This window comes from Perissodus microlepis, chromosome 1 (genome assembly GCF_051167445.1).
Source record: "Perissodus microlepis isolate ML-2025 ecotype Zambia chromosome 1, ASM5116744v1, whole genome shotgun sequence".
NCBI classification, from domain to species: domain Eukaryota; kingdom Metazoa; phylum Chordata; class Actinopteri; order Cichliformes; family Cichlidae; genus Perissodus; species Perissodus microlepis.
In genome coordinates, this window is record NC_140461.1 from 375,323 (window position 1) to 399,557 (window position 24,235).

Sequence of the window (24,235 nt, forward strand, 5' to 3'; positions counted from 1 at the left end):
ATGCTCGGTGAGGAGCGGCTATCTGCTGTGACTGGTTGGTGTGACATTCAGGACAACGTGGAGTAGGAAGGCAGGACCCGAGTGCAGGACTCGCAGGCTGGTTTGGAACACGTGTCGTTACAGAGACTGAAATAAACAGGAAACACACATGAGACGAGACAAGGAACCAAGAGAAGCTGAGGGCTTAAACAGACAGGATGGGAAACAGGTGGGAACACGGCTGGAAATAATCTAACTTATGACACAGAGGAAGTAGAACTAGACATAACGCACACAGGACAAAAGACTATCACACTAAAACAGGAAACATACATGGTAAACTAAGCAATGCGTCACGGTCCAGGTGAGTGCAGTATTTTTCTGGCAGCTACGAGTCTCCTCCTCTGGGCGGAGCTGACCTCTTTTCCTCTCCGTAGCCGCACCTGCAGCTCATTACCTCGGCAGTATCTAAGACCAGCGCTATCTCCTACCCCGCTCAATCCCACGGATCGCACTCACCTGTCGCTCGCAGCAATCCACAACCTGGTCGCTGGTCTTCTTCCAAATACCTACTCCACATCGGCTCCAGCACAGACTCCATTTTCATTATCACCTGCCTGCCTCACCTGGACCTTTGGAACCGGGTCACCTCCTTAACTCACCTGGACCTGCTCAGCCTTGTCTTTCCCCCTTCACACACCTCCACCTGCAAACAAGTAGGCTGCGAGGAAAAACTCAGTGGAACAATATCATCAGCAAAACCTGAGTGTGGCCTCACTGTGACTCTCCTCTGTCGTTCTCATTCTCCATCTACTCACCGCAGGAGCTCTGTAATCATATCGTCCACGTTCATGAAATCTTCTCTTGACATTTCCCTCAAGTTCATGTAACCTGTGTTTCATAGCCACAGATCATAGCTCATGTTCATGTGTATAGTTTGCTCCCGGTTACACATTTTCAAGCCTACTGTTGCCTGCACTGTTGTGTGTGTGTAGCCCTTTCACCCACGTCCCTGTAAATAGTCCCTGCACCTTTCACTCATGTTCAATTGTTTATGTCACGTTTCACGTCACTGTGAATGAAAATCATTCACGTCGCTCTCCAGGCCTCCGTGTGTTGAATCTGCATTTTGAGTCCACTCGGCCTGATGGCCACACGGGCCATGACACAATGACAAGAGTCCAAACAGCTGGGGTTGAGTGGAGGAAGACTGGACACAGACACACTGTGGAAGAGAGCCAGAGAGTAACGAGAGGACGCTGGCACACAGAAATGTTAAAAGAAAACCCTTTATATGAATTTCTAATAACAAGCCATAAAACAGCAGCTCAGCAAGGTAAACAGAGTAAAGGTCCACGATGGTGTTTCCTGCTGGTCGTTGCTTCTCTGTGTGTAGTTGACGAGTCGGAGAGGGAGTCGGGTTCAGAGCCAGTGCAGGTCTGATAAATTATTTGTGGAACTGTTGCATTCATAGTCACTTAAACAGGAATCTGTCAGAGAGGAAGAGAGGGCTAGCCTCAGCACCGACTGCCGCACAGTCTCCTCCTCCTCCTGCTTTCCTCTGCGAGTCCTCCCCCTCCTCCTTCTCCCCATCCTATGATGATGATGGATTGAGGCTAATGCAAATTTACAACCATTTTAAATTCGCAGACTTCCCCCGGCCGGCATTGCTCAAAATCACGCTTCCAAGATTTCTGCCTTCAAACAGCCAGTATCATCGGCCTCCTCTCAATCTCCCTGCTTCGCACTTACAGCTGGATGGAGATTAATGCAGCTGTGCAGCTCCCTCTGTTCTGTTTACACATGGTGGCTGTGCATAGAGCTGCTCTCTGGGTACCATGCCGCCCGTCCCCTCTGACCAGTTCCTGTCCGTCCTTTGTACGGTGACGAGCAGACGGCGTGCGTTGGAGATGTGTGTCCCCCAACATTGTTGTATATCACCCTTCTGGATGGTGGGACAGAAAATGCAAGAAGAAAGGAGACAGTTTTTCACCCTATCAGGTTGGAAGGCAATGTTGTGCCCTTGTAATTGAGGAGGTATCTCATCTATCAACAGTGCCACCCCAGATAATAAATATAGAGTACACAGCAGCTCCTCTGAGATTTAAAGACAGGCTGTGTGTGTGTGTGTGTGTGTGTGTGTGTGTGTGTGTGTGTGTGTGTGTGTGTGTGTGTGTGTGTGTGAAAGGAAAAACTAGAACATGTGCCTTTGCCCTGATGAACCACCTTTGTGCGCTTCAGTGAGTTTGTGTTCTGATTTTGGGGCTTGTGTGAAATCAGTCAGAGTTTGCACCGCAGGCCGCTGCTCATGTGTCCAGACCGTACTAAGTATCCAATGATATGGAAACAGTAAAATAATCCTATTTAACCTCAGACTTACACCTAGCTGTCTTTGAAATCATCACCTCTTCAGATGTGGCCCCAACTCTGCCAGCAAACACTCAAACTGTCAAAATCCTGAAATACGTACAAAAGCTTCTGGAACGAACCAGGAAATCCTGCCACCTCCTCCTGAGAATCAGATGAACCAGAGACTCACTTTCTTCCTTTTCTCCATGAGAGACATCAGGACTGCCTCATCATCACTTTATGTCCAGTCCACAACTGTTTACACACATTTTGATGTGAAGGCTGCTGTAACACAAGGCAGAGCTAGATAAAAAAGATGAATAATTACTGGATGGGGCTATGAGCTGGAGCAGAGCGAGGAGTGTGTGACCGATGGCATGGAAGACCAGGGGGGTTTCTGGCTTTATGGAGCAGCGAGGGGACTGAACAGAGTCCAGAGTTTGAGCAAATAAAGAGTGAAATCAGAGTGGAGCAGCCAGATGGGTTTCAAGCCTGAGGATTCAATCCAATTTATATTTATACAGCACCGAATCACAAGTCATCTCAAGGTGCTTTATATTGTAAGGTAGATCCTACAATAATACATACAGAGAAAAACCCAACAATCATATGTCCCCCTATGAGCAGCACTTTGGCGACAGTGGGAAGGAAAAACTCCCTTTTAACAGGAAGAAACCTCCAGCAGAACCAGGCTCAGGGAGGGGCGGGGCCATCTGCTGTGATTGGTTGGGGTGAGAGAAGGAAAACAGGATAAAGACATGCTGTGGAAGAGAGACAGAGGTTAATAACAGGTATGATTCAGCACATGGTTAGTATCAGAGCTGAGGAGGTGGAGCTGTGGACTGAGGCAGAGATGTGTGGACGCTCATGACTACAGGCTTGGTGATCAGAGGCAGATGTGGATGAGATGATCGACTTCTTTCTGTTTTTATAGTAATTATTAAAAGTGTTTTTTATGTTTCTCTAGCAAGTTGTAGGCAGTCGTCTGTTTCATCAATCAGTCTGTGCTCACAGTGAGCTCTTCTTTTATACCGTTTTTATTTTACTACAGCTAATGTTGCTCATTTTTAACAATTCATAATGCTCTTCTTCTGTAACTACATTTTTAGATGTGTTAATTATTGTGTTATTTGTTGCACTCTGACTAGGTTTTTTAAAAAACATTTTTTAACTTTATGATCTGTGTCAGGGACCAAGCAGTAAAGCATAAAGGACGCAGGTGTTTTATTCAAAAAAGGGGTTTTATTGACCCAAAAGTATGAAAATATATTTAACAAAGCCAAAACTTAAACAGGCAGACCAATAAAAGAGGTCAACTCAATAAACTAAACTCAGAATAACAATTAACAAAACTTCAAACATGAAACAAACTGACCTGCCAATCGTGGCTCAAGAGTTGGGAGTTCGCCTTGTAATCGGAAGGGTGCTGGTTTGAGCCCGGCTTGGACAACCGTCGTTGTCTCCTTGGGCAAAACACTTCACCCCCGTTGCCTACTGGTGGTGGTCAGAGGGCCCGGTAGCGCCAGTGTCCGGCAGCCTCACCTCTGTCAGTGCGCCCCAGGGTGGCTGTGGCTACAATGTAGCTGCCATCACCAGTGTGTGTGTGAATGGGTGGATGACTGGTGTAAAGCGCTTTGGGGTCCTTAGGGACTAGGAAAGCGCTATACAAATACAGGCCATTTACCATTTACCATTTACAGTAAAAATGTGCAAATAGCAGAAAGAGATTATAAATTATAGGAAGTGTGCATGAAGAAAAACCAGAGTGCGTGTGGTGATGTGACGTGTGTGGGAGAGTCCAGTCCTACACCTGGTTCAGGGCCCGAATAGCCTGGGGGAAGAAGCTCCTCCTCATTCTCTCTGTTTTGGCTTTAAGGGAGCGGAAGCGCTTCCCAGACCTCAACAGTGAGAAGAGTCCATTGTTGGGATGGGAGAGGTCCATCATAATCTTCCTAGCTTTGGACTTGCACCGCTTGGTGTAGATGGACAGCAGGTCAGGGAGCTCTGATTGAATGATGCGTTCGGCTGAGCGCACCACTCTTTGCAGATCTCGTCTGTCCTGCTTGGTGCTGTTCCCAAACCAGGTGCAGATGTTTCCCGTCAGGATGCTCTCGATGGTGCAGGAGTAAAAGTTCTTGAGCACCTTCAGTGGCAGATGGAAGTCTCTAAGTCTTCTGAGGAAGAAGAGACGCTGACGGGCTTTCTTAACCAGGGAGTTGATGTGGCAGGACCATGACAGGTCCTGAGTGATGTGGACACCCAGGTATCGGAAACTGTCCACTCTCTCCACTGGCGTGCCACTGATGATGAGGGGTTTGTAATTCCTCGCCTGCTTTGTAGTGAAGTCCACGATCAGCTCCTTAGTCTTGCTGACGTTTAGGAGGAGGTTATTCTCCTGGCACCAGGTCTCCAGGTTCCTAATCTCCTCCAGGTAGGCCGTCTCGATGTTGTCGGAGATCAGGCCCACAACAGCAGTGTCGTCAGCAAACTTGACAATGGAGGTGGTGTCTGATGTGGCTACACAGTCATAAGTGTACAGTGAGTACAGCAGGGGGGCTTAAAACACAGCCCTGAGGCGCTCCAGTGCTGAGTGAGATGGAGGGGGAGACTTGTTTTCCCACCCTCACTGATTGGGGTCTGTCTGTGAGGAAGTTGAGGATCCACTGACACAGTGATGAGCTGAGTCCTAGATCCGTCAACTTGGTGAAAAGCTTAGAGGGAATTATTGTGTTGAATGCTGAACTGTAGTCCACGAACAGCATCCTAACATAATTCCCTCTGCCAGTGTCCAGGTGACTCAGGGATGTGTGGAGCAGGTGAGATATGGCATCGTCTGTGGAACGATTAGTCCGGTAAGCAAACTGAAGTGAGTCGATGGTGGCAGGAAGTGAAGAAGTGATGTGATCTCTCATCAGTCTTTCAAAACACTTCATCACAATTGAAGTCAGTGCTACTGGACGGTAGTCATTGTGGCAAGCGGGCTGTTGTTTCTTTGGAACAGGGACAATGATGGACTGTTTGAAGCACGTGGGAACCACAGCTTGGGCCAGGGAAAGGTTGAAGATCTCCGTGAACACGGGTGCTAGCTGGTCAGCGCAGGCTCTCAGGACCCGGCCAGGGATTGCATCTGGTCATGCTGCCTTCCTGGTGTTCACCCTCCTGAAGGTGTTCCTCACGGCATGCTCTGTGATGATGAATGCATTGTCTTCACTGGTGCACTCCGAGCGCGCGCAGCCGTTTGTTGTTTTAATTACTGCGGCGTCGAAGCGAGCATAAAACGTGTTCAGCTCATCAGCCAGTGAAGCGTCGGGATTCATCATTGAAGACGCTGGGCGTTTATAGTCCGTTATTGTCCGCAGTCCTTTCCACAGGCTCCTAGAGTCGCACTGTCGTAGCTGTGACTCTAGTTTTCCCCGTAGCTCCGCTTTGCCTTTCTGACCGCACTGCGCACGTTGTAAGACGCAGCCTTGCATAGGTCTATATTACCGGAGACGAGCCCTTCATTGTAGGCAGCGGTGCGTGATCTCAGAGCGTCGCGGATGTTTTTATCCACCCACGGCTTCTGGTTGGGAAACGTTCGGATGATAGATCTTTCTGCTGTGTCAGCCGCTAGTTTCGCTAGTTTATATTAAAGTAGTGACTGCAAAGTAAACTACAGTGAATCAACTGGTGGTGAGGTGTGGAGCTTACCATGTGTGGCTTGCCATCACAATCTGTAATGAAATGATCTAAATCATCGATAACTAATAAAAACAAATAAACTAATAAAAACCATAAAAATAAATCTTAAATAATTGTTTTGTCAAATTTTACTGAAAATTGAAAATCACTTAACTTCTCCAAGAAATTCTGTCTTTGCAATTACTGCTGTGGTTCCAGGAGATTTTAAAATGAGCCCTCCTTCTACTGTTAAAGCAGATGACTCGTAAGCTGGAGAGGAAATGGCGTGTCACAAATTTAGAAGATCATGATTTAGCCTGGAGAAATAGTTTGCTGCTTTATAAGAAAGCCCTCCGCAAAGCCAGAACATCTTACTATTCATCACTGATTGAAGAAAATAAGAACAACCCCAGGTTTCTCTTCAGCTCTGTAGCCAGGCTGACAAACAGTCAGAGCTCTGTTGAGCCTCAGCATACATGCTTCCCTTAGGCAGCATCATTAGAAGACATAGCATACATTTTCACTGCTATGCAGATGACACCCAGCTCTATCTGTCCATGAAGCCAGATAACACACACCGATTAGTTAAACTGCAGGAATGTCTTAAAGACATAAAGACCTGGATGGCCGCTAACTTTCTGCTTCTTCATTCAGATCAAACTGAGTTTATTGTACTCGGCCCAGAAAACCTTAGAAATATGGTATCTAACCAGATTCATACTCTGGATGGCATTACCTTGGCCTCCAGTAACGCTGTGAGGAACCTTGGAGTCATTTTTGACCAGGACATGTCCTTCAACGCACATATTAAACTAATATGTAAGACTGCTTTCTTCCATTTGCGCAACATCTCTAAAATTAGAAATATCCTGACTCAGAGTGAAAAACTAGTTCATGCATTTATTACTTCTAGGCTGGACGACTGTAATTCATTATTATCAGGATGAATAATGAATCCTCCCTTAGTTACAGTGCAATAGAGCTAGGGCTTCCCATGATGCAATGAGCAATGGTTTCTTCTTCACCATTAACTTAACACTGATCTCAGTATGAGCTGATACATGAAGATATTTGTGTCAGCTCAAAATTAGAATAAGTTCAAGAAATATCCTGTAAATACCTTCCTGTACCTCACTTCAGCACTGCTCCTGTGTTCTTTTTTGGATCTCTCTCCAGAATGTCCCTCTTCCACTCATTTCAACACATCCAGGATATCTCTAACATAACCCTAACATAACCTGTGACGCTACAGAGTATTGCAGCATACACACTCTGAAAAAAAATGAAAGTCTGGACAGCCATCCCAACAACAGACTGTTCTCTCTGTTGAGGTCAGGAAAGCGATTCTGCTCCCTGAAGACCAACACAGAGAGACTGAGGAGGAGCTTCTTCCCGCAGGCGATACGGTCTCTCAATCACACCACCACACAGTACTGACCCACACATATAGTTCTTACACACACACTGGACATTCTGGACATTATTTTCACTTCATCACTTAAATCACTTTAAGCATATTTGCACTGCACAAGACAATGTGGCTTGCACAACACTGGTCACTATATTCTTCATTTCCAGTTAATACTTGTACAGCTGCTGTTATTGTGTGTATATATATATTTATTTATTTATATTTCTTCATACATTCTCATATAGTTCTATACTGTGTATTGTGTATTTTGTTGTACAGTTATTTTATTTTCAACTTTAATTTATATATTTTATCTTATTCTTTCCCAGTTAAATTTACCCTTCATTCTAATTTGTGTTGTACAGTTATTTCATTTTTAACCTTAAAAAAAAAAAAAATAAATAAAAAATTTTTATATATATATTTTTTTTATATTTTATTCCTTCCTAGTTAAATTTACCCTTTTTAATTTTTCATATTTATTTCCTATCTTATTCATAGCCTTTTTCTTTAGGTCACGAGCAGTTGTCTAAGCATTTCACTGCATATCGTACTGTGTATGACTGTGTACGTGACAAATAAAATTTGAATTTGAATTTGAATTTTTGAATTTGAGTTTGGGGGTTATAGTCCTTAACGGACCACTTTTGGATTTTGGATGTAATCATTCCAAGGAAGCTGTGGTCAGAAGGTGCCCTACTACATATGGAAATTATCACTCATCAGACGCTGGCTCGTCAGAGCTCTTCATTACCAGCATGGGGTTAATTAGCATGGCCATGTTGGCTCAGTGTGTTTTCGTGTCACATGTGTTGTTGTAGATGTCACACAGGAGCTGATAGAAGGCCTGCAGTCAAACATCGAACCACACAGGCTGTCTCACTCGTACATGCTCTCTTTGGCTAACTGGGCCCTGTGGATGTCTCTGCCACGAAGGATATTTGTATATGAGCGTGGAGCTGTGAGTACCTACTGATGTCCAAGCAGTTCATGTATTAATTCTCTCTGTAACCTGCAGCCCCTGGACGTAAAAACACCACCACCAAAAAATTAACAATTTTACACAAAAAAAGCTGCGTTATTAGCTAAAGCTAGCTAGCCTAGCTATCAGTCTGCATTCACACTGTATGAGAGCAATACCTGCTAATTAGTGCTCAGTAACATCCAGTTGAAATGCTTAAATTTCTCTGTGCCCTAAAACTGGAGCTCACAGCAGCCATATTATTGGTCACATGATGTCATTAAAAGTCTCCAGAAGGCTCCAACAGCACAAACACGGTCCAGAGGTCCAGTTCAGGCAAAGCTAGCAGACAGCTAGCAGCTACAGTCACCTGTGTTAGCATCCACCTGTCAGTCAAAGAGGCCATGCCCCTAATAATGCAAACTTTAGTCCAGGTAAGTTATAAAAGCTTTCTTGTATTATCGGGGGGAAATGATCAGGCATAAGGGGCTGTTTCTCAATTCAGGGACCGCATCCTTTGGAGGCATTTGAAGGCCGATTACTTCACAGCGACTCAACGAAGGCTGTCCCAATTCAACGGCTGCTGGGTCGGGTGTAGTGTTCTTATATATACAGGACCGGGTGTGTCAATGGAAAATTGTACTTAGTAGTCAGTATAATCTTTTAATGATATAAGTTTGCATATGGTAGAATACTGCATGTAATCATTCGTGTTTAGAAGTATATAGTTGGTGGCATATTGAAAGAATGTCTCACCCTAGGAGGTTTGTAACATTCCAGGGTGTTCTTGCGTTCACCCCCACATCCTAGGAGCATGGGAAAGGTCGTACCTTGTCTTATTGTTTTACGGTAGGATTAACGTAGCTATGTCAGTTTTAGTTTAAGTGCCTTTTTTACATATAGACGAACTGTTGGATTTTCCAGACCAGCAGGTTAAGGGAAGTCGTTTATGGGGCCACACACACACACACACACACACGTACACCTCCACATTCCAATGTAAGGAACAAACGCTCACTGAAGCATATAAATAAAGACCAGGGCAGTCCTCAGTGCGAGTCTCAGTTCTGGAGGCTGCCCTTGCTAGCAAGAAGTTCTGTGTGTTTCTCTTCTCTGATTCTCTACTGAAGAAGTGTTTTAGAATATATTTCTTAACAGGGTGTATCCTTCGTGGCCCAACCTATCCCCGAAGTCGGCCCAGCCGTTTCCAACAATGGTGGCAGCTATTTAGTTTGAATATTACTCTTGTTACTCTTTTCAATACTTTATTAAATTATTATTTATAAAATGTTTATAATATATAAAAATACTTTTCAAACGCAGCAATGGCGGAGGAGTGCAGAGAGTTAAAATAAACTTATTTTCAGGTGAGAATGTAGCTGTGTAAACTTCAAATATCTGCTTGTTTATCAAGACATCACATATTTGCAAAAGTGCACCGACTTTTTCGGAGACGTCTGTTAGCCGGCAAGAACAGCGAACTCCAGGCACATCGTATTCAGACCCCCCGCGGTCTTTTGCTAATCAGGTTAAACATGATACATAAGTCACTTAGATACGTTAAAAATTTTATTGTTTGGCTTTTCTCAGTGTTTTATTTGTTCCTGAGTAAATCAGTTTGGCTGAGATTAAAGTTTTCACACAGCTGAATAAACGTCAAAAAGAAAACTGATTGAACAGAAGTGTGAGATGGTCGAGAGTTTACTCCAGTGTCCTGTTATATTTTAGACAGCAGACGGCTGAGTTTATTAAAGTCTACAGAGACAGGTGGTGATGCAAATCTGAAGGCTAGACCGTCATTTCACAGCCTCAAACTTCCAGCCTTCTCGGTCTATGTGGGTCGGGTCCTCCGAAGAATGCAGCCCCTGAATTGAGACACAGCTATGGTCTTGGTTGTTTTTCCAGAAAGCTGGGCTCAACCTTCTGGCGGAGTCTCCAATAAGCCTGCACACCTGTCTGCAATCAAGCTACTGGTATTTAAGACCAGGACTCACAACAGACCTCTGCCAGCTCCACAGCTAACCTGTGTTAGTGCTAGGCTACCAAACTCCTTTTAGACTTGTGGTATTTTTGCTCACAGTCTTTTCTCTTTGCTCTAGTTACCTGCCTGGTTATCATGTTATACTTGCAGACAATACTTCTTCATCTGTGTCTTCATCTACTACCTTCATCTGGACGCTGATGTTCTGCAAAACTGGTTACACTTCCTTCGTCACAGCATACGACTTGCCTGCCTCCAGATTCATTTTGGATCACAACTCACCGAACGGTACCCCTCTCAAGTTGTTCTCCACCTGCAATGCTGGCGCTGTATTCCACTGCCCCTCCTTTCTCCCCTGGACCTGTTCATGGACTTAGTCACAGCTCATAGTTCTGATTACTTGTCTCAAGTTTAGCTCATAGTTCATAGTCAACTTTATCGGGATTGTCTACTATTGTTTACTACTGCCTTTGTGCACCACTGTAAATGAAGCACTATTTTCACGTCGGGTTTTGCCTCTGTCTATGTCTGCTCTCGAGCCCACACAGCCGGTTTGGCCTTTTGGCCGTAACATCAGGCCATAAACATGTTTATTTCTGATGTAAAGTTTTAACATGGAAGTCTATGGGGACTGACTCACTGCTGCCTCTGCTGGATGTCAAACAAACTGCAGCTTTCAGAGCTTGAGTTTGGACACGTTGATGCCGTAACAGCTAAATATTTGATCAGATCATGAAATGTGTAGTAGGTCAGCAAACACTCAGCTTACAGGAAATGTGGCTGTGAGTGACGTTCACAAAATCCCCTTTGAAAAATGTTTTTGTTTTATCTTTGCTGGCCCTGCTTGTCATAATGATAAAAACTACAAGATCTTCATTTAAGCTTCAGCATGACAAGTGTGACACCTTTCCCAAGACACCCATGTGAAAATACCCAGAAGGGATTTGAGATGAGGCGAGGACAAAATGAATGACTGAAGTACAAAAAAGGAGAAAAGATTATAAACACTCTGCCACTCGGGCTATTTGTCAAGACTATAAACTTCTCTCCCTTCCCTCTCTTCCTATCTTTCTTCTTTAGCCCCTTCTATGAAAAAGAAGTATTAATTTATTAAATTTCCTCTCCATTTAACGACCCCATTTGGAGAATTTGAGTTTGATCCTCACCGGCTCAGCGAGGCATGAAGATGGCAAGAAGAGGGAAGGAAGGAGATGGATCTGTCAGCGTGTCACATAAATATCTTATTAGCCAGTGATCTTATCATCATAAAGCAACCCATTTATACAGTTAGGCATGTCATGTTGGTCAATTGCACAAAAAGGGAAAAAAAATCCATCCGCATGCAATATTAAACTCTCAAATCTCATGCCAACACCATTAGGGGGGTTCAAACTCTTCTTCTCTGCTTCCTCATCTGGGTGTGTTTGTGTCATGAATCCTGTGCTTCTGGATGTCATTTTCTCCTGTTTCACTAATAGAAGTCAAAGAGCATCCAGTCCCCAGTTCCAGCCATCATTTTTCCCAGCAGTGTTTTCCACTTCCACCAGGTGGATCCTGAGGAGTTTGCAAACCAAATGAAATAGATAATTCTGCGAGCATCTCAGCTAGGCAGTCCCAAACGCAGACAGGTGGCACCAACTTTAAGAATAAAAAAATTAATCGGGGCAAGGCCGACAGTCCAAAAGCAGCTGAAACAAAATGCAAACTGGAAAAACATAAACAATGAATACACAGACACACTGAGGCTGATGAAGAACTAACACAGCGAAACTAAATCAGGGTAACAAGGCAAGCAGAATAAAACTGCATGTGCTACACAGAGACAGGTAAACAAGATGGAGACTGGACAGCACGACACAAGGAAGGCAATAAAACAGAAGCTCAGGTATAATCCACCAGAACCATGACACCAAGGTGGCATCCCGCAACACGGTCTCATCCCGACTCGCCACATACTGACGCTGTGTGACAAATCATCGGTATTACGTATTCAGCGGAATGAGAGCTTTTTGGAATGGATCTATACATGTAAATGTGTATTACGTTCTGATCATGAATCACTTTGGAAAACACATAAATAAAGTAAAATTACATATTACTTTTTCTTTTAAACCGACTTGTATATCTGTACATTTTATATATATATATATATATCTTTTCCCTCTGTTAATACTGTCCATATGTATATGGCGCTGCAGAACTGTGCCCCCCCCCCAGCATGTTTGCACTGAGTAGGAGATGCTCTGTATCTCATTGTACAACTGTATAGTGACAATAAAGGCATTCTATTCTATTCTATTCTATTCTATTCTATCTGACAGGGTTGATGTTGGGGCTGGGATGGGCGGCTGGAGTCGCTGCTCTAAGCCTGTGTTAACGCCATAAGTGGCTCTCTATTGGATTCAACTGAGAACCCGGAGCGTCTCGTAAGGATGCGGAAAGGTTCCTTTCATGACACTATGAGACACCTCGGGCCGTGACAAGTCATTGGTATGTTACGCATTGGGAATGAGAATGTTCTGCATCAGGAAAGTTTCTGTGTGGGAGAACCAAATTTTGCCATCCTGCAACATCATCATCACCTCTACCACACCTGCACGAATCACTCTAACATTCTAACATTAGCAAGAGCGCAGTGCATAAATGTGAAACTTTAGCTTCAACAACAACAACAACAAAAAACAGTACCTGGATCCAGTACCTGGACAAAGGTAACCAGCTGTGAGCAGGAGGCATATGGGTTGTTATTCAGTTATCAGAGTTCTGTGGAGCAGAACTGACATGGACAGATTTCCTGCTCCTCGCACAGACGCTGACATCACAGCATTACCAGTTCGTCATGGTCAGCACAGCAAGGGCTGTGCGTTTCCTACATTAAACAAACTGTCCTGATGGCGGCTTGCTGGTGGTGCTTAGCGAGGTCAGTCAGCATCATCAGAAACAGAATCTCTTCCTTCTCATTAGAGTCCCGTCTTTCTTCTTCTGCAGTTCTCCAAAGCCCTGAATCCGTCTCATTATCTTGTTTTCATGTTGCACTTTGTCAAAATGGGGCTCGATGGCTTCGGGCACCAAAGGAAAAGAAGGAGGAAGAGCGGCGCCACTGTTGACAACAACAAGAAAGAACGTCACGGTCGTCTGTATGGTCATCAGTTATTTTTTAATTGTGAAGGAGTACAGTACACTAATTAAAACTAGTAGATCTCGCCATGCCAAAGGCAAAATTAATAATTGATATTTTATTAATATTCAGAAGTAACACTGGGAATATATTAAAGTAATTTTGTGGTTGCAGAAATGATCCAGAACAGGGAGTCTGCGTGTGAGAAAGAGACCTGTTTCAGAAGAATTAATGGACTCCGCCCCCTTAACAAGCATCCAGTTCAGTCCCGCAGAGAGACGATAACAGCTGTTAATCATTCACAGATCAATGAGGATGACCAGTAAACTGTGCCAGCAGCGTCTCAGCTCACGTCAAGTCTGCAGGGTTTTTCTTCCATCAACAGTTAAAGTGCAGTTTCAAGTGATGATGTCACAGTGAAAGCTCAGCTGGACATTTCATCAGTTAATAAGAATCAATGATTTCACTGGATTCTGTTTAGATGAGCTAGACAACTGAAAACAGCAGCTGTCTCAAGCTCCTGTATATATAAGAACACTACAATATGAAAGAGAGAGCCCATAAGCAGCACTTGGTGACACTGGGAAGGAAAAGCTTCCTTTTAACAGGAAGAAACCTTCAAAAGATCCAGGATCAGTATCTGAGGACCAGTGATGCCAGTAACACGTTACTTAGTAACACATTACTCTGAATATGACCACTTTTTCAGCAACGACTAATCTAATGCGTAACTATTTCCATAACTGTAATCAGATTAAAGTTACTTGTCCAAACCACTGTATTTTTTTTAAGCAAAAAGATTTGGTTTCTTCTTTTCGTCTCGGTGGATGACAAACGCATACGTGTCGCGAAACGTCACATAAGCGACAGGTCACGTTTCCCGCTCACAAGCAGCCAGCGACGTAAAAAAGTGTAAACAACAATGGAGGGAGAGAGATGTTCATTCTTTAGCTGGAAATATAGTCACTATTTTGAGTTTCTGTCAACTAAAGATTTAAATATTAAGGTTCGTTGTACACTCTGTGTTGGCGAAAAAGTGTTATCTACCTTCAAAAACACGACGTCAAACTTAAAGAAACGTTTGGAGTCGCAGCACAGCTCAGTCAAACTCACAGAGAGAGTCCCACCGAGTGGTCCGAAGCAGAGAGCCGTGACTTCCACAGAAGGTCCTACACCACCCAAACAACAAAAGTTGGACTTTGGTGCAAAACCAGTAAGTGATGAAGAATTGAGGAAGTTGGTTGCGCAGTATATTGTAGAAGAAATGCTACCTATAAACACTGTTGACTCGCCCTCGTTTCGTGCCATAATAAAAAAGATCCCCACTTCTGTTAATGCTGAGCTGCCTCACTGAACGACTTTTGTTTCTTACCTGGAGAAGGAGTTTACAGAAATGGAGAGAAATCTGAAGGCTTCACTGAATGAGATTGACTTTGTTTCAACTACCGCGGATATTTGGACTGCTAACAACAGAAGCTATATGGGAGTAACGCTCCACTGGATCAGTAGAACCACATTAGGGCGCCACAAGGTTAGGTTGCATTAGCACGTATGCGAATTCGTGGTAGACACACGTATGATGTCACTGGTACAGAAATCGAAAACATCCACTCCTCTTATGGATTACTCAACAAAGTAGTTGCAACAGTTACTGATAATGGATCCAACTTTGTTAAGGCGTTTCAAGTTTATCATCCTGTCACGGAGTCCGACGATGAGACGGAGGAGGAAGAGTCCAGCCCCAAAGACGATGATGTCACTTTTTCTGATCTGTCAGAAATCCTCTCGGCTGAGAATGAAAGTGATGGTCAGCTGTCTCTTCCCCCGCACCGCAGGTGTGCTTCGCACACCATCAACATAATTTGCACACGTGATGTGGAGAAACATTTAACAACCAATGCAGAGAGCAGGGCTGTGTATAGGAGCAGCACAGCAAAATGTACAGCTCTTTGGACCAAATCAAGTAGATCTACACTTGCATCAGAAACAGTGGAAGAAATCAGCAAAAGAAAGCTCCTAATACCAACAGCCACAAGGTGGAATTCCTTTTTTGATGCTGTAAAGGGAATTGCAGAAATCCCCATGGGTGAGAGGAATACTCTGTGCACAAAGCTAGGACTGAAGTGCTTCAAAGATCAAGAATACCAGTTCCTGCATGAGTACTGCATGGCCATGAAACCTCTGACTGCAGCACTGGACATTTTACAAGGCGACTGTCCATATGGAACTTTACCACCAACACTTGAAGTTCTGATGCAGAAGACCCAGGCTGTGAAAGATGCCCTCTCCAGGATGACTGCAGGCCTTCCAGATACCATTGTACAGGTACGCTCCATCTTGAAATTAGTCAAATTTTTTGCTTCATACAATTCACAAACATGGAACAGAATATTAATTATCATTGAAAAATAAGATTCAAACAATTAAAATGTTTATAAGTAACCTAAAACTAAATTAAATTCATAATATTGATCTCATATTAGGCATGGTTTGCAAATAATTCAATAACATAATAAATTGTAGGCATAAAAATATCGATTATGTTTTTTACGCTACTCAGACTCATTTCGCCTCATTTGTTGTGCTGGACGACAAAATTGTCCAACATTCAAACTCCAATGGCTGAGAGATGCAGGAAGGAGGGAGCGAGTAAAACAGCTTCTGACAGCAGAGTGTTGCACCACTGCTCCTCTGGCAAAAAACCCTGCCAGTGTGCCCAGTGCTACTACATCTAGCAGCCAAGGTGAGATGGACTTTTTCACTTTTGAGGCAGAGCCAGAGGAGGAGGCCTATTCTGCAGAAAAAGAAGTCATGGACTTCCTGATGTCAGGCTACGACCTTCAGATTCTGCATAAGTTTTCAAGCATAAAGACAATTTTTTTAAAGTATAACACTCCAACCCCATCAAGTGCTCCTGTGGAGCGACTTTTTAGTGTGGGAGGTTTGGTGCTCACACCTAAAAGAAATCGACTTTCTGACAAAAGGTTTGAGAAGCTTCTGTTAACGAGGTACAACCACTGGTTTACTCGCTCCACTCTACTGTTTCCCCCATAACATGCGATGACACCATATACTGAAAAAAAAGAGCATAGGAAATCCAACTTAAATAACTATTTACAAGTAATTGAATTAAGTTTATCAAAGTTACTTAATAAACTTATTAAAGTTGTCAAGTAGATTAACTTAAATCAATTACTTGCAAGGAGGTAAAGCAATTTATTTAAGTTGGACCTGCAGTCTCTTTTTTTCACAAGATTAGTCCAAAGTTACAGAAGCGGACAATAGTGCTTACATGTGGATGGTATTAAAAAAGTATCTTAAGGGAAGTCAAGAAAGACTCTTTGTTTGTTTTATAAAAAGTATTTATGTTAAATTGAAGACAAAAAGGAGTCTTATTTTTTATTTTAAAAAAGCATTTATGTGAAATGAAGTCAACTTATTTTTTTTATAAAAAGTATTTATGTTAAGCAAGGTAACAAGACTGTCTTTATTTTTAAGTATTTCTGTCAGGAAAAAAGTTTTAAGTTCAACTTCAAATGTCAGGAGATATTTTGTTGACATTACTGTTAAAATACACTTCCAATAAAGTGACCGGTCGATGTTGAGGCAGTGGGGATTGTTATGGGCAGCTTCTGGAAGTAACTAATAAAGTAACTAGTAATCTAACTTAGTTACTTTGAAAATAAAGTAATCAATAAAGTAACTAAGTTACTTTTGGAAGGAGTAATCAGTAGTCAGTGATATATTACTTTTTCAAAATAACTGTGGCAACACTGCTGAGGACAGAGAATAACCCTAACCCTACAGCAGAGAGACACCCAGTGCATCATGGGAACCCCCCGGCAGCCTACGTCTATTGCAGCATAACTAAGGGAGGATTCAGGGTCACCTGGTCCAGCCCTAACTATATGCTTTAGCAAAAAGGAAAGTTTGAAGCCTAATCTTAAAAGTAGAGATAGTGTCTGTCTCCCGAATCCAAACTGGAAGCTGGTTCCATAGAAGAGGGACCTGAAAACTGAAGGCTCTGCCTCCCATTCTACTTTTAAATACTCTAGGAACAACAAGTAGGCCTGCAGTGTGAGAGCGAAGTGCTCTAATAGGGTGATATGGTACTACAAGGTCATTAAGATAAGATGGGGCCTGATTATTTAAGACCTTGTACGTGAGGAGCAGGATTTGAAGTGTTCTGGATCAACTGAAGGCGTTTCAGGGAGTTTTTAGGACATCCTGATAATAATGAATCACAGTCGTCCAGCCTAGAAGAAATGAATGCATGAGTTCACTGTAGCTGCATCACGTTTGGTGCGATCGCTGCAAAAAGCCGTTAAATTATTCTTTCTGTTTGAGTTCCTAGCATCAAAATGTAAAATAAATCATTTTAAACATGAGAAAATGAACTTGTGCAGAACCTTCTGTCACATCCAGCCTGATATTTTTACCATATTTTCACACTCAGGTCTGAACAATATGTGACAAGGACATGCTGTGTGTGTGTGTGTGTGTGTGTGTGTGTTTGTTGGATATTCACATGAGGGAAAGATTGTGCTAATCTCACATTTCTAATTAAAACTATTTGCTTGTTGTTGTTTAATATCGCTGACTGTCTCAGGAAATTATCCATCATTCTGCCATCACGCCGTCCCCTCCTCCACCCTCGACCCGCCCTCCACCTCTCGTCCCATAAACCCTCTGCACCACACTGCCAAACAAAAACCTTCCCCGCTCTCCTTCTTTCTGTTTGGAGCCGGGGGCGGTGTGGGGGGTGTTTAGTATTTTTTAATAAGCGTCCTCAGGACTATTGAGTGGCTCCTTTGTTCATATGGAAGATTAATTATGCTGTCAGCCGCTCTCAGGGGCTGCTTAACAAAGATTCACTGATATAATGGTCTGGCCCTCTGCGTGGCAATCACAGTCCTCCCAAACCCTCAGCACGCCTTTTCATCAAACAGGAAGTCATGATGGCTGAGCGTCCTTCTCCTCTGCTTCTGCGCCGATTCCTGAGCCGCCGTTCGTGACTCGCCATTATGATACAGCAGAGCGACGCACGGCCTTTAACTCTGCAGCGGTCACTTCTGCATCCAGGCTACAGTCGGGCTTATTTTGCAGACTGAAGATTTGGCGGCTACATCTTCGCTGCTAGCGACAGAGTCGATATTCATACTTGTGGAGCAGACCGATGGAGGCTGGAGGAGAATAAAGACGCGTGGCTGTGAGGGTCAGTTTAACTTTTTACAACAGGAGGACGAGCTCCAGCCAATGGGTGGTAGGCATCTTGGATTCACCAGTGATCTAGGTTTTTCCACAAGCTATCTCTTAATGTACAGAGCAGGTCTGAAACAGAGGAAAGGTCCATCTTCTGATATATATATATGCATATCTCTCACACACATTCATACAAGCGCCTTTTTCTGTTTTCTATCATTCACGCATTGATGAATACATCAGGAGCAGCTCAGACTTCTTGACTGGACAGACCGGCGCATCCAGGAATCAAACCACCAACCTCCACGAAGCTAATTAAAGGTCGTTTAGACAATGCTTCAAAGCGACAGCGCCTGGTTTCAAGCTGCAGGACACGTTAACAGCAGCTAATGTCAGCAGCTAGCTGCTGCTCAGTCTGAAACACAAGACGGACATGCCTTAGCACGATTTGAGGATGCTCTACAGACTACCTTACCTGTCCTGTAGGTGTCGCTGTTATCACACTTTAATATCTACGTTAATAAACAATGAGACGTGGCAAACGTTTAGTTCAAAAATTGCTTTCATTTGTATTTAGTGTAATAAAAAAAGCCACCCAATGATTTACTGCTAAAAAACCTGCGTTTACCGACACAGTGTTGCCTTTACCCGAGGACAGTGTCTGCTCCTATAATCTGTCATGATTTTATTTGTTGTGTCCTCAGGGGGAACATCATGTTCCCTGTTTGTCTGCCTCTGCTTTTACAGACTAAACATGTATATTCACGTTCGATGTACATGGATCACACGCATGTGCTGACCTTGTGATGTGCCATCAAATACGAGATTTCCTGCCTTTTCCTTGAGCCTAGAGCTGCTCTCACAGCTTCCTGACCTGAGACACAAACTGGGGCTGATGCAGCTGTAATCATGATGAATGGAAGGAGGAAGGCATGTCACTGTTTCCTCTCTGCTTGATAAATGGTCTAATATACTCTTATTTAGCAAAAAAGGGACCTAATCATAGCTCTCTGGATTGTGCTAATATTCTACATCATATGTACTTAAACAGCACTTATGGAATATCTATTTCCTTCTTTTCTTGCTGTAAATGAAAGGAGCGAAGAAGATCTGAAATCTTTTTTCTTACACAACAGGATAAAAATCCTTTGTTTTCGAGCAGAAATCACAAATAGATCCCAGAAACACCAGCGGACATTTATATTAGTTATGTTTCATGTCCCGTGTTATCATTCAGATCATAAGTGACGGCATGTCCATACACCGATACACAACCCCAGAAAGCTGAACATCTTCTGTCTTTCTTTTCAAACATTTAAAATTTGAACAAAACAAACACAGAAAATAAAAAACATGAAAACAAAAGGACTTGAAAGCAAAAAAAAGGTGTTTGAACAGGAGCAGGAAGAAGCAGCAGCTTTATCTACGATCTCCAAACCAAAATGGTATCTGAACATATACACATACATGTGTACATGCATATAAACACAATCAGCTGTGTATAGAAAAATACCGCCAACATTAATATTCTCATTCTATGCAATAGCACAACTATAGGCTCATCATATACATATACCCATAACCCCAATATATAAACCCATCAAATATGTATTGCTTGGATTTATTCTTATACTGTGCAATATTTCCACTTTGTTTAATGTCCTTGTTTAACTCATTCCACAAACTGTTTTTAAGAGTGCTGCAAACACGTGGCTGCTTCAAACTGCATCTTCCTCTCAGGTCACACCTTCTCTCTCAATTCTTAAAGAAATGTTGAATGTTTTTTGCATATTTCTTTACAGAACTCTTGTCAGTGTTACCCCAGATTAGAACACAGCAATTTAAATATGGTGGTAACAGTTGCAGTGTTTCATTGTTCAGGATGTGCCCTGCTTATATAGTTTTTGCCATCTTGTTACAAAAGTGTTTGATCTGTGGTTTCCAGTTTGTGTTTTCCAAATACTTTTTAATGGACATTTTATGAATTTCTAATTTGCATGTGAATAAATTTCTCAATTTCCAAACAACATAATTTTGGCTTTGGATAAATTCAACGATAACTTGTTTTTTATCAGTTTACCTTGTATCATCTGCAAAAATCACAAACTTCAGTATGTTTGTCCCAAAGTAAACAGTTTAGGACCCAACCTTGTGGGACACCACAGGGAATATTCCAGCACACATTTTGACTGACCAGTTTGTACAAATGGCTGTCTATGATACAGATAACTTTTAACCTGTTGTTTTCTAACCTCTCTTACCATATCTGTCCATTGTGTCAAAAGCGTTGTGCCCCCACGTATGCAGTGTCAGTGCGAACGCAGTCGCTCTGCTCGACCACAGTACCATCTTCAGGGAGTCCAGGCACGGCGGGACATCAGGAAGGAGTTGAGCGGATTTTATAAATGTGCAGAAGGAGTGCGTTTGTTAATGAGGTCAGATCCAATAAGCGAGAACAGAACATTTTTGGATGTGACTGAACAGATTTTTTACGTTACACAATCATGATTATTGTTCACACGCTGCAGTGCTTCCTGTCCCCGCTGTAAAGCACGCTCGCTCCTCTAATGACTCAGCCCGGTGTTGTTCTCTGTCTCCTCGTCTTAATGAATGTTTCTGTTTGTCGTATGTGCGTTTTTTTCCTCCCTGATAGAAATTACAGCTGGACCCGAGACTCTTTGAGCTCTCTGCCACCATCTCGGGCCGTGGATGAAACTAATTGGTGCCCTGACGGATGATTGCAGCTGTGCTGACGTTAAGGTCATTAAGTTCTGCACACACTGTAATGAGGAAGAAACCCACAAATCCCATTGGCTGTCATTTATTTACCACAGCACAAAAGCGAGCATGACTTTGCGCTGAAAGAGGAGATTTTTTTCCCCGAGGATGAGGAGAAAGGAAGACTTTTCTCCAGTGACAGGTTTAAAAGTGTGAACATGTAAATCAGATGCAGTTTGGGCCTTAATGGATGTGTTTTAGCGGCACTGTCCCAGGCAGCGCCCCTTCGTCCCGCGTCCCAGCGACCCGCTCGCCTGTCTGCTCGCATGATGTTTACAATAATGGGGAGAGGCAGTCCAATTTCACCCGACACGGCAGCCCCCTCTCTACGCCGCTCCTGCGCCACGTCTGAAAAGAGACAAGATTGAAAACAGCACCAAGTTCATGTTGGGAGCAACGCGAGGAGCCGGGCGGCGCCAGCCAGGAGGGCGAGCGTCACACTCCACAAACATCGCTGCTTACATCTGTCTGCTTTTACTGTACTCAGACACACGCACACGGGATCCGAGGGATTGACACGACAAGTTCCAGAAGACTTCTAATGTAACGGCGAGCGCCCCCTCTGTGCACTTCCTGTTCCGTGGGGGGCGTTTTCGAGCTTGTCTGGGATGAATGGCGCGGTGAGGTCACCCAGCGTTTGAGCTTTTTGGTCCTGTTTGTTTATTGACCAACCAATCAGCACGACTCAGATCGACTCGTTGGGTTCATGGAAACTCAAATGAAATATCTTTTTCTGGATGTCGTCATTTTTCAAATGTTTAGCTCCGTTCACTCCTGTTACTGAGGAACACGTGAGAGCGCCCCCTGCTGCACAGCAGCTGCACGCAGCCAGTTTCTGTACAGTGGGATTAACGGAAAGCCGAATGGCTCCCCTCCATCATCTCTGGATCCTTCTGCAGACACCAGTGAAGAACGTGCCTCAGTTAATCTGTCCACCGTTTACTGCTGCATGCTCACTGCTCAGTTTATTAGGTACACCAGTGAAATATAATGTAGGCATATCAGGGATCATATCGGCCATCTTTGATGAATGTCCTTTCCTCTCTTGCAGGAACTTTGTGTAAAGGTTCACCTCTGTGTCAGGTCTGAATATCAGCTATGTATTTGCAGATAAGGATCTCTGAAGCCTCTCCAACGGATGAAGTTCAGAGTCAATTACATTTTATTTGTACAGCGCCAAATCACAACAACAGTTACCTCAAGGTGCTTTCTGTGGAAAGGTAGACCCTACAATCAGCCTCAGGATACTTTATTAAACTGATGTAAACAGCATTCAAACGGCATTTTCGTCTTTTCTGGATTTTCTGTGATCTGCTCAGATGGTTTTTAGCCACTGATTGCGCTAAAAGAGACTGAGAGACGCATCACACTCACATGGAAGCAGTTAAATCTTGCTTCATGATCTCCAACATGAACACCACGTTCCAGTCAGACCTGAAGCCAGAATCTCTTCATTAAAGCGCTCAGCAATCAGCTGAGCAGTAGGCTCCTTTTCCCATAGGCGTCATTACAATCGGTCTCCAGAGCAGTCGCCCCCTGCTGGATGTCAGAGAGAATGCTGGCTTAAGAAGCTTCAGCTGTGGCATCACTTTTCAGAAGCGTTTTCAGGCACATTATTCTGTTATTATTCTGGTGAACTGTTTGTATCAGGAACAACATTAATCATAACATTCAGCGGTCTTCAGATAACAGCATGGGTGTGGGAGCGCTCCGAGACCACCATTTCTATTCGTGAAGAAGGAATAAAAATACGAAAATAAACTCCGTCATTGTGATGTAATTCCAGTTCACTCGTTACCTCAAACATTACAGCTCTCACAGCTTTAACTGCAATGTGACATCAAGGACGTTTCCATCGTGGGTTTGAGTTTTAACTACAAACAGACTGAGGACAAAATCAGCGTGTTATACTCTCCAACATCCTCCGCCATCCTCCTCCAGGTGTCCTCACCATCAGATCCTTTCTCCCTGACCCCTCCAACCTTGTGCTGTACCCTCCATCCTTTGTTCTCTAATCCAGGCATTGGTCCTTCACAAAGTCACCCTCATAAATAAGGTCAGCGCTCAGAGAGAAAGAGAGATGTAGTGTGGAAATTAAACCTGGATATTTTTGTACGCTGCCATGAATCCTTATTGTGTGCAGGTCAAGCCCCTCGTTTTGCTCTCATCTGATGAAAGGTGGGGAAGGAGAAGTTCATATTATTATAAAAAAAGGAGCGAATGAGGATTTCACTGACGAGAGGGGAAGAATGAAAAGGTTAATTGGGCTATTATCCGGCTGTAGTTTTTGAGGGATTTATGAGATGTCCGGGGCTCGCTCTCACTTTCCCTCATTCGCTTTGAGACATGTGCTCACCCACACACACACACACACACACACACACACACACACACACACACTTTCATCAGCTTCAGGTACTAAACAGGACGTATAGATCTCAACGTGCTCTTTCTGGTTTTTTGTTCCACACTGTGGGAGCTGAAATAAGGAGAAGACAGGAAGGTGTGTGTGTGTGTGTGTGTGTGTGTGTGTGTGTGTGTGTGTGTGTGTGTGTGTGTGTGTGTGTGTGTGTGTGTGTGAATACATGTTTACGAGCAGAATATGTCTCAAAGAGAGGAACCTTTTACAGGAAATACTAAATACTGTAAGAGGGAGCCAATATGTAACATCCAGCAGTTTCTGCTGGCTGAGCTTGTGGATAAAATAAAATCCCAAAGTGCTTTGAAGGTGAGCTGGTGAATGTGGGACCACCAGGTTCATCTCTCTGCTGTCTGTTTTATGTCATTCTATGACCG

At 43.4% G+C, this 24,235-nt stretch overlaps 2 pseudogenes; both read left to right on the top strand.

The window, feature by feature from the left end:
• Positions 1-327: 327 nt before the first annotated feature.
• LOC146393046 (uncharacterized) lies at positions 328-15,549 on the top strand (annotated as a pseudogene).
• Positions 15,550-15,631: 82 nt separating this feature from the next.
• LOC146393047 (uncharacterized) lies at positions 15,632-16,513 on the top strand (annotated as a pseudogene).
• Positions 16,514-24,235: the final 7,722 nt, after the last annotated feature.